Raw genomic sequence first — 10,694 nt, 5'->3', positions numbered from 1 at the left:
TTTTTAGTAATGTGAAGCTTGATCGCTTGCTAAAGGTGGTGTCTGCCCCATTTCTCCATTGAATGTTACCTTCTTCCATTTGTAATTAACAGGTACTCTCTGGGACCATCTTCTCTATCAGCCTTTCACTCAGTGATTTTAGCAGCATTGAGATATATATATATATATAAAACTATAGATTATATATATGATAAATATATATCAGTTTCATACCCTCTCTTTTTTTCTTTTTTTTTGAACACTCTCTATGGATTCCTGGATTTTTAAAATCAATTATTATTCTTTCTGGTCAATTTTTTTTCCCCTAAATGTGGCCAGTGAAGCTCCTTTAAGACAGTTCTTATGTTCTTTGGGCACTAATCCAGCTTCTTTGAGCATATTCTTGCTTTCTGATACAAGATATTTCAGTCATCCCTTCTCCCTGCTGCAGTCATTTCTTCAGGGAGCCTTGGTTACTTTTTAGCAGACAACAGTTCAGAAACCAAGATCTGGATGCCACAAATGCTCATCGCTACTGGAGTGTCATTGCTCACAGGTTTGGCACCTGGAATATTAATGAGTGAACAAACTTTACCTAGCTCCAGACACTAAGAATATGGAAACGTTTATTTATTTATTTATTTTTGAGGCGGAGTCTGGCTCTGTCACCCAGGCTGGAGTGCAGCGGTGGGATCTCGGCTCACTGCAAGCTCCGCCTCCTGGGTTCACGTCATTCTCCTGCCTCAGCCACCCGAGTAGCTGGGACTACAGGCCACCACGCCTGGCTAATTTTTTGTATTTTTAGTAGAGACTGGGTTTCACCGTGTTAGCCAGGATGGTCTCGATCTCCTGACCTTGTGATCTGCCCGCCTCGGCCTCCCAAAGTGCTGGGATTACAGGCGTGAGCCACCGCACCCGGCCTCGGAAACATTTATTAAGCAGCAGTGTATCAGCTGCCTGTCACTACCGCTAATTATAGCCAGCATTTTGTAGAATACTTACCATTTGGCAGCTGTCATCTTTGTGCTTTCGTGTGAATTACCTAATTTATGTCCTTTCATAGTCCTACTGTCTCCATTTTTGGATGAGGAAACTGAGGCTTAAAGTAAACTACTTTCCTGAGGTCACATGACTGGTAGCAGGGGAACCAGGGTGATAAACCTGGTCTGTCAGGCTGCAGAGCCTGCACTTAGTAACACATGGTCCCAGCCAGCACTGGGCTAGATGCCAGTGATTCCAGACTAAACTGGCCCCTGCCATCTGGAGCCCAGTCTGGTCGGGAGAAGAGGACCAGAGTGATGGGGCATCAGCAAAGGCCTGGAGAGCAGAGAGGAAGTCACCTATCAGGTAGGGACTGTTGTCATTTCCATTTTCCAGGTGATAAGATGGCTGCAAAGATTTACTTGCCCACAGTCTGAGAGGCAGAAAGAGCAGAACTGGGTTTTTAACAAAGTCTGATACAGGGCCTTGGCTCTTAATCACTATACTGCACATTAGAGGGCAGGATGCAAGTTATTCTCCTTTTTATTTTTATTTTTTGGGGATGGAATCTCACTCTGTTGCTCATGCTGGAGTGCAGTGGTGTGATCTTGGCTCACTGCAACCTCCGCCTCCTGGGTTCAAGGAATTCTCCTGCGTCAGCCTCCCGAGTAGCTGGGACTACAGGTGCCCGCCACCATGCCCGGCTAATTTTTTGTATTTTTGGTAGAGAAGGGGTTTCACCATGTAGGCCTGGCTGGTCTCCAACTCCTGATCTCAGGTGATCCACCCGCCTTGGCCTCCCAAAGTGCTAGGATTACAGGTGTGAGCCACCGCGCCTGAACAGGGTCACTTCTTAAGGCGAGTGCTCCCCAAGACTCTGTTCTTGGGCCACTTCCAGTCCCACTTCCCACTTCCTCCTGGGCAAGCAGCTGACAGCCCTGACGCCATCCATCTTCTGTCTCCAGCTCCCGCGCCTCTTGCTCCATGAGTTTGGATCTGTGGATCCTACCTTGTGCCTATTGGATTTTATTGCATGGACATCCCACAAGCGTAACAAATAAACATCTACAACTTCTTCTCAAGGCGGTTCCTGCCTCTGGATTTCTTATACCTGGAAAGGGCATGACCCCTGGGCTAAGAACTCAAGCCGTAAATCTGAGCATCAGCCTTGCTTAGTTTTCTCCATCTCCATCAGTGATCAAGTGCTGTGTGACAAGTTGCCCCAATATGTAGTGGTTTAAACCCACCATAGTTTATTGCTTCCTGTGACTCGTCTGGTTTCACGTGGGCTCCGTTAATGTGGCTTCATTCAGCTGGGAGATGGTTGGAAGGTCTCAAATGGCTTCACTCTCACACTGGCCTTGATTCCCCCGTCGTGGCCTCCCTCTCTCATTTTTCAGTGGTCTAGCCTGTGTACCTTTAAATGGCAGCTGGGAATGACAAAGCTGGGAAGTGGCAGTCACTTTCACCATGTTCTCTCTGTCAAAGCGTCACAGACACAGACTCCTCCTGTTGATGAGTGGGGTACCTATACAGGGATGGGGGTTAATGTTGTCCATAGAGACGCCCACAGCACCCCCTGCATCCAATCAGAAATCAGGCCAGCAGCTGCACCCCCAGGTGGTAGGCTGGTAGCACACATGACCCCACTTCTCTCCCTGTCTGGATCTGTGCCCTTGGCTGCTGAACTTTGCAGTACCCTCCCATGTGCGGGGAGGGGGTTCCATCCTACTCCTTGACTCTGTGCTCAGGCATGTGACTTATTTTAGCAAATGTGATTCAAGCAAAAGCTTGTAATGGGGCTTTTGCCTGTTTTAATCCCTCTCCAGCTCTCCTGCCATTTAAAGGTACACAGGCTAGGAGAAGGTCTGGGCTGGCCCATGGGAGGTGAACTGGAACTGAGCTGGGCCACCCCAGTGCTCTCAGTGAAGGCCCCTTAAACCAGCGGCCCGAGACACATGAGAAGAGTCCAGCCAAGAGCTGCAGATCCACCCATCCAGACCCACAGATGCACCCATCCAGACCCACAGATCCACCCATCCAGACCCACAGATGCACCCATCCAGACCCACAGATGCACCCATCCAGACCCACAGATCCACCCATCCAGACCCACAGATGCACCCATCCAGACCCACCGATCCACCCATCCAGACCCACCGATCCACCCATCCAGACCCACAGATCCACCCATCTAGACCCACAACTGGCCATAGACGCATGAGTCCTGAAGAACCACCCGGCCAATGCACAGGCTGGTGAACTAGCTAAATGCTGATGGTTTGACACTGCTGAGTTTGGGGTGGCTATAGACAACTGACACTCCATTCCTTCCAGCATCCCTCCTGCCTCAGCTGAGGCCCCCTCCTCCTCCTGCTCCTGCAACAGTGTCTGTTTCAGCCAGGATAGGCTAGTCTATGCTGCCAAAACAGACATCCCCAAACTGAAGTGGCTCAAGGCAACCAAGTTTATTTTGGCACTTGCTCCATATGTAACTTCGTGGACAGAGGTCCCTGCTCCTTGTGGTTCCTCAGGGACACAGACTGAAGCTCCACTGTCTCCTGTGGCCCCTTTTGAACGCAGAGGACACAAGCCAGGGGAATTGTACCCTGGTTCTGAAATGCTTCCACTAGAAATGACACCTATCTGCTCACTTTTTATTGGCTACAATTAGTCACACACGTCAGGTGCAGTGGCTCACACCTGTAATCCCAGCATTTTAGGAGGCCAAGGCAGGAGGATCGCTTGAGGCCAGGAGTTGGAGGACAGCATAGAGAGACCCTGTCTCTACAAAAAATTTAAAAATTAACTGGGCAAGGTAATGCTTGCCTGTAGTCCCAGCTACTTGGGAGGCCGAGGCAGGAGGATTGCTGGAGTTGGAGGCTGCAATGAGCAATGAGCTGTTAACACACTACTGCCCTCCAGCCTGGGCAGCAGAGTGACACCTTGTCTAAAAAAAAAAAAAAAAAAAAAAAAAAGGCTGGGTGCTGTGGCTCACACCTGTAATCCCAGCACTTTGGGAGGCCAAGGCGGGCGGATCACGAGGTCAGGTGTTCGAGACCAGTCTGGCCAACATAGTGAAACCCTGTCTCTACTAAAAATACACAAAAAATTAGCCGGGTGTGGTGGTGTGCACCTATAATCCCAGCTACTCAGGAGGCTGAGGCAGGAGAATTGCGTGAACCCGGGAGGCGGAGGTTGCAGTGAGCCAAGATTGTGCCACTGCACTCCAGCCTGGGCGACAGAATGAGACTCCATCTCAGAAAAAAAGAAAAGGCTGGGCGTGATGACTTGTGCCTGTAACCCAGCACTTTGGGTGGCTGAGGCGGTTAGATCACCTGAGGTCAGGAGTTCAAGACCAGCATGAGTAATATTGTGAAACTCCATCTCTACTAAAAATACCAAAAATTAGCTGGGCACAGAGGCGCATGCCTGTAATCCCAGCTACTTGGGAGGCTGAGGCAAGAGAATTGCTTGAACCTGGGAGGCAGAGGTTGCAGTGAGCTGAGATCACGCCACTGCACTCCAGCCTGGGCAACAAGAGCAAAACTCTGTCTCAAAAAAAAAAAAAAAAAAAGAAGTCACGTGGTCATGCCTACAAAAGTATAGGAAGTACAGTTTTATATGACTGGAAGTGGAGGAAAACCAGATATCCAGGATCGCAGTGACGTCTCCCACAGTTCCCTGAATTGTTTCTCAGTCTTCACATTCTTTCCCTATGCAAATCAGACCAAGTCACTCTGCTGCTCATAAACCATCAATGACTCCCTATGGCCCACAGGATAAGGCCCAATTTTCACATGGTGTTCAGTGGCTTCCATGACTCATTTTGACCCTTCCAGCCTGAGTGTCACTGAGAATACCAAGTCTATTCACTAAACAGCTGGCCTTTGCCTGGCACCCTAGTTCATTGCTGTTATTCACACAGGCCCTTCTGCCAGGAATGGCCATTGCCTGTCCCTCGCCTATCTGGCTGTGGCCCAGTCCTCTGTGACAGGCCTTGTCTCAGCAGCATCTCCCCATGGAGGCCATTCCTGGCCTGCGGAACTGAACACAGTGCGTTCCAGAAGTCTGAGCACGGTTTTCCATTCTAACAACTTCCAGAGTACGAATGCCATAAACTTAACAAAAATTAGCATTTGAAATTTTGTGTAATTTTCCTTTACACTTACTTAGTTCTGTGATTTTGAAAGACTAGATTTTAAATTTAAATTTAAATTTTTTTATTTCAGTCCCTCTGACTGAAGATGGTGAAAAATGACTAAAAATGAAAGTTAAATTTACAAAGCTAAGTAAGTGCCAAGGATTTAAGTAGACTTCAAAATGATTAAAAAAATAAATCTGTAAAACTATAGAGTCCAAAGGTCAAGGTTGCTAGGAGTTCAGCGAGTGGTAGGGGATAAGGGGTAAACAGGAGCCCGGGGAACTTTCAGGGCAGGGAAGCTGCTCTGTGTGACTCTATAATGGTGGATGCATATCATTATGCATTCGTCAACTCCCATAGAACGTACGACACCAAGAGTGAGCCCTAATATAAACCATGGCCTTTAGTTAATAATAATGTGTTAATATTGGTTCATCAGCTGTGACAAATGTACCACACTAATGCAAGATGTTAAAAATGGGGGAAACTGGCCAGGCGTGGTGCCTTATGCCTGTAATCTCAGCGCTTTGGGAGGCCTAGGTGGGTGGATCACCTGAGGTCATGAGTTTGAGACCGGCCTGGCCAACATGGTGAAACCCTGTCTCTACTAAAAATATAAAAAGTAGCCGGGTGTGGTGGTGTGCGCTTGTAGTTCCAGCTACTCGGAAGGCTGCAAGGCAGGAGAATTGCTTGAGCCTGGGAGGCAATCTCACCACTGCCCTCCAGCTTGGGCAACACAGTGAGAATCTGCCTCACCAAAAAAAAAAAAAAAAAAAAAAAAAAAAAGATTCGTGGATTAGTGGATGAAACAAGACTAAAACCTGCTTAGAGCGGCTAAAAATTTAGCTGGTGATTTCAGCCAGACAGGGGCACTTTAAATATTCAAACAAGGTCAGCGAGCACCCTTTGAAAACATAGGAAGTGCCTGCGGTTCCTTAGTTATACCAGCAGATGGAGCGCTCCCCCCATCTATGATCAAGGTACTCAGGCAATGGAAACAAAATTAAGTTTAGGTGTAGACAATTTTCTACTTCTTCCCTGGGATCCGGCAAATTTAACAAGGGGCTATATACACACCAGGTGCTCAACACATAATTGAGTCGAAAAACAAGGCTCAGATGCATTATATAGAGAGAAACTGGAAAGGACGTGGATCCTTGAATGCCAGGTGTTCGCGTTCAGGCTCCCTGTCTCAGTTTCCGTCTCTGAAAAATGTCAATAATAATATTCAAAGAATTATTGTTGGGAAGATTAAACAAGTTAATGAGTAAAACTGTTTTTTAGAGTGTCTGGCACATTTAAGCCCTATATAGGTGTTAGTAATTATCAGTTTATTTCTTTTTTTAATGACACAGTCTCGCTCTGTCGCCCAGGCTGGAGTGCAGTGGCGCAATCTCGGCTCGCTGTAACCTTCACCTCCCAGGTTCAAGCGATTCTCCTGCCTCAGCCTCCTGAGTAGCTGGGATTACAGGTGCCTGGCACCACGCCCGGCTAATTTTTGTATTTTTAGTAGAGACGGGAGTTTCACGATGTTGGCCAGGCTGGTCTGGAATTCCTGACCTCAGGTGATCCGCCCACCTTGGCCTCCCAAAGTGCTGGGATTACAGCCGTGAGCCCCCACTCCCGGCCGGTTTATTTCTTAAGCTGCTTTGTTGAGGTATACCTGATATACAACAAACTGCACATATTGTAAGTATACAATTGCCAAGTTTTGACATACGTATATACCCAAAGGTTTCCTTGTGGTCCGTTCTTGTTCTTTAGCAATCACTGACCTGTTTTCTTTCACTGTAGATAAGTTTGGATTTTCTAGAATTTTATATAAATGTAGTCATACAGCATGCACACTTTTTAATTCAGCTTCTTTCACTCAGCATATTTATTTTCGTTTCCTCCACATTGTTGCGTGTATGAAGCTCGTTTCCTCTGGTTGCTATGTGGTATTCCATTGTATGATTATACTACAGTTTGTTTATCTGTTAATGGACATTTGGCTGTTTCCAGTTTTGGGGTGTTACAAATAAAGCTGCCGTGAACATTTTTGTGCAAGTCTTCATAGTGACATATATCTTCATTTCTCTTGCTTAAATACCTAGGAGTGGAATGGTAGATGTGCACTTAACTTTTAAGCAACTACGAGGCTGGCGCGGTGGCTCATGCTTGTAATCCCGGCACTTTGGAGGCCAAGGTGGGTGGATCACGAGGTGAGGAGATCGAGACCATCCTGGCTAACACAGTGAAACCCCCATATCTACTAAAAATACAAAAAATTAGCCGGGCATGGTGGCCTGTAGTCCCAGCTACTCGGGAGGCTGAGGCAGGAGAATCGCTTGAACCCAGGAGGCTGAGCTTGCAGTGAGCTGAGATCGTGCCACTGCACTCCAGCCTGGATGATGGAGTGAGACTCTGTCTCAAAAAAAAAAAAAAAAGAAACTACAAAGCTGTTTTCCATAGTGATTATGCATATTCACCTGCAGGATACGAGACTTTTAACTGTTCCATATTCTTACCAGCAATGGGTACAGACAACCTTGGATTTTAAATATTTCAATAGATGCATACTGCTGTATTACTGTAGTTTTAATTTGCATTATTTTAATGACTGTGTCAAACATCTTTTCTTTTTCTTTTTCTTTCTTTCGGTCTTTTTTTTTTTTTGAGACAGAGTCTTGCTCTGTCCCGGGCTGGAGTGCAGTGGCCCAATCTCTGCTCACTGCAAACTCTGCCTCCCAGGTTCAAGTGATTCTCCTGTGTCAGCCTCCCGAGTAGCTGGGATTACAGGCGTGTGCCACCACAGCCAGCTAATTTTTGTTTTTTAGTAGAGACAGGGTTTCACTGTGTTGGCAAGGCTGGTCTCAAACTCCTGACCTCAAGTGATCTGCCCACCTCGGCCTCTCAAAGTGCTAGGTTACAGGTGTGAGCCACCAGGCCCGGCCTGAACATCTTTTCATGTGCTCACTTGACATTACATATTTTTTGTTGAGAGTGTTCATTCAAATCTTCAAGCCCACTTTATAAAATTTGGTAATTTATTATTGAGTTTTGATATTATGTAGATATTCTGGATGGAAGTTTTTTTTTTTTTGAGACAGCGTCTCACTCTGTTGCCCAGGCTGGAGTGCAATGGCATGATCTCGGCTCACTGCAATCTCCGCCTCCCGGGTTCAAGCAACTCGACTGCCTCGGCCTCCCAAGCAGCTGGGACCACAGGTGCACGCCACCACGCCTGGCTAGTTTTTGTATTTTTAGTAGAGACTAGTTTTCTCTATGTTGGCCCAGGTGATCCGCCTGCCTCGGCCTTCCAAAGTGCTGGGGTTACAGACGTGAACCACTGTGCCCAGCTGGAAGTCCTTTATCAATAATGTGTTTGGAAAATGTTTTTTTCTAGACTGTAGCTTGTCCTTTTAGTCTCTTAAAAGTGTCTTTTGAAGAGCCATTCTTAATTTTGATGAGGTTTTATTTGTTCATTTTTTTCTTTTATGTATTGTGTTTTTGATATTATATCTAAGATAGAGTTAACTGAATGCGATGTCACAAAGATTTTCTCCTGTTTTTCCTTCTAGACATGTTATAGTTTTAGATTTTACATTGAGATCTCTGATCCATTTGGAGTAAATTTTTGTAGCTAATTTTGGTATGTGGTGTGAAATATGGGTTGAAGTTCATTTTTTTCTGTTTGGATATCCAATTGTTCCAACACCGTTGGTTGAAAAGGCTAGCCTTTCTCCACAAAATTAACTTTGTACCTTCATTGAAAAATCAATGGACCATTTCTGGACTCCTCTCTCTCTCTATATATATATATGCACATACACACACATATATATACACATACATATATACACATACATATATACACATGCATATATGCACATATATATATATACACACACATATATATATACACACACACGTATATATATTGAGCCGAGGTCTCACTATGTTGCCCAGGCTGGTCTTGAACTTTTAGGCTCGAGCAGTCAGCCTGCTTCAGCCTCCTAAAGTTCTGGGATTACAGGTGTGAGCCCCTTCACCTGGCCTGGACTCCTTATTCTGTCCATTGATCTATTTGTCTATCTTTATGCCAATACCATACTGTAGTTTTATAATAAGGCTTGACCATGATCATACCACTGCACTACAGCCTGGGCAACAGAGTAAAACTCTGTCTCAAAAAAATAATAATAATAAAAATAAAATAAAAATATATAAGGCTTGAAGTCAGACAGCCTAAATCCTCCAACTTTTTCTTTCCAGAGTTGTTTTCAGCTATTCTAGGTCTTTGAATTTTCATACAAATATTACAATTAGTTTATCAATTTGTACCAAAAAAGCCTACTAGGATTTTGAATGGGTTTGTATTAAGTGTATCCATTAATTTAGGAAGAATTGACATCATAACAATATGAAGCTTTCTGGTCCACACATATGACATATCTATTTAAATTTCTATTTTATTTTATCTGTTTTAAAATTTCTCTCAGCAATAGTTAGTAGTTTTTTCCCCAGTCTTTTTTTTTCTCTTTGTTTTATTTTGGATACTTTCTATTGCCATGTCTTCAACTTCACTAATATTTTCTTCTACAGGGTCTAATTTGCATTGTTATGAATGGAATGTTTGTGTCCCCCCACCCCCCCCGCCCCCAGATTCATATGTTGAAGCCCAAACCAAATACCAATGTGATGATATTTGGGAATGGGGACTTTGGGAGGTGATTAGAGCTAGATGAGGTCATGAGGATGGGGTCTTCATAATGAACTTTGTGTCTTTATAAGAACAGACACCAGAGAGCTTGTGCCCTTTCTCTCTCCATAGGCACACACCAAGAAAAGGCCATGTGAGGGCAGATTAAGAAGCCAGTCTGCAAGCCAGGACTATAGTCCCCACCAGAATGCAACCATGCTGGTGCCTGGTCTTGGACTTCCAGCTTCCAGAACTGTGAGAAAGTAAGTGTCTGTTGTTTAAGCCCCCCAGACTATTATGTTGTTATAGCAGCCTGAGCTAAGACATGTTGTTAATCCCATCTTGCATCAAGATGGGATCAATATTTTGCATCTCAGACATTATAGTTTTCATCTCTAGAAGTTCAGCTTAGGTTTTTTGTTGTTGTTTGTTTGTTTGTTTGTTTGTTTTTAAGTATCATTCATTTTTAAGACTAAATGTGCTGAATCTTTTTTCTAGTTTCTTGAACACATAGAATACAGTTATAATAATTTAAAATATCCTAATCCACTAATTCTATTATCTGTGTTATTTCTGGTTTAGTTTCAATTGATTGATTTCCTCCCCTCATTTTGGGTCATATTTTCTTGTCTCTTTGCATGGATACTACCTTTTTTTTTTTTTTTAATTGCATGCCAGAGTGCTAAAAATGCTTGTGCTTTTGCAAATATTCTTGATCTTTTTTTTTCTAGGACACAGATAATTTACTTGGAAACATTTTTGTCATTTTGAGACTTCCTTTTGAGCTTTGCTAGATGGGTCTGGGCGCGGTGGCTCACACCTGTAATCCCAGCACTTTGGGAGGCTGAAGTGGGTGAATCACTTGAGGCCAGGAGTTTGAGACCAGCCTGGGCAACATGGCGAAAA

General features: G+C 44.6%; 1 protein-coding gene across 5 annotated transcripts in view; it reads left to right on the top strand.

Moving 5' to 3' along the window:
* Positions 1-288: 288 nt before the first annotated feature.
* Positions 289-10,694, top strand: part of TEKT5 (tektin 5) — a 116,761-nt gene continuing 106,355 nt past the window's right edge. For 2 of the 5 annotated variants that reach the window (XM_063717189.1, XM_063717185.1), the window contains exons 1-3: positions 289-1,326; positions 7,201-7,292; positions 9,921-10,051. The gene's annotated coding sequence lies outside the window, so the exon portion shown is untranslated. Of the gene's footprint in view, positions 1,327-6,770; positions 7,293-9,920; positions 10,052-10,694 lie in introns of those variants that run through there. The other 3 variants (XM_063717186.1, XM_063717188.1, XM_063717187.1) reach the window with 3 other exon arrangements.

The sequence above is a fragment of the Pongo abelii genome, chromosome 18, assembly GCF_028885655.2.
Source record: "Pongo abelii isolate AG06213 chromosome 18, NHGRI_mPonAbe1-v2.0_pri, whole genome shotgun sequence".
Lineage (NCBI taxonomy): Eukaryota > Metazoa > Chordata > Mammalia > Primates > Hominidae > Pongo > Pongo abelii.
Note: the sequence above shows the minus strand (reverse complement) of the source record. Positions and strands in the feature narration are given on the sequence as shown.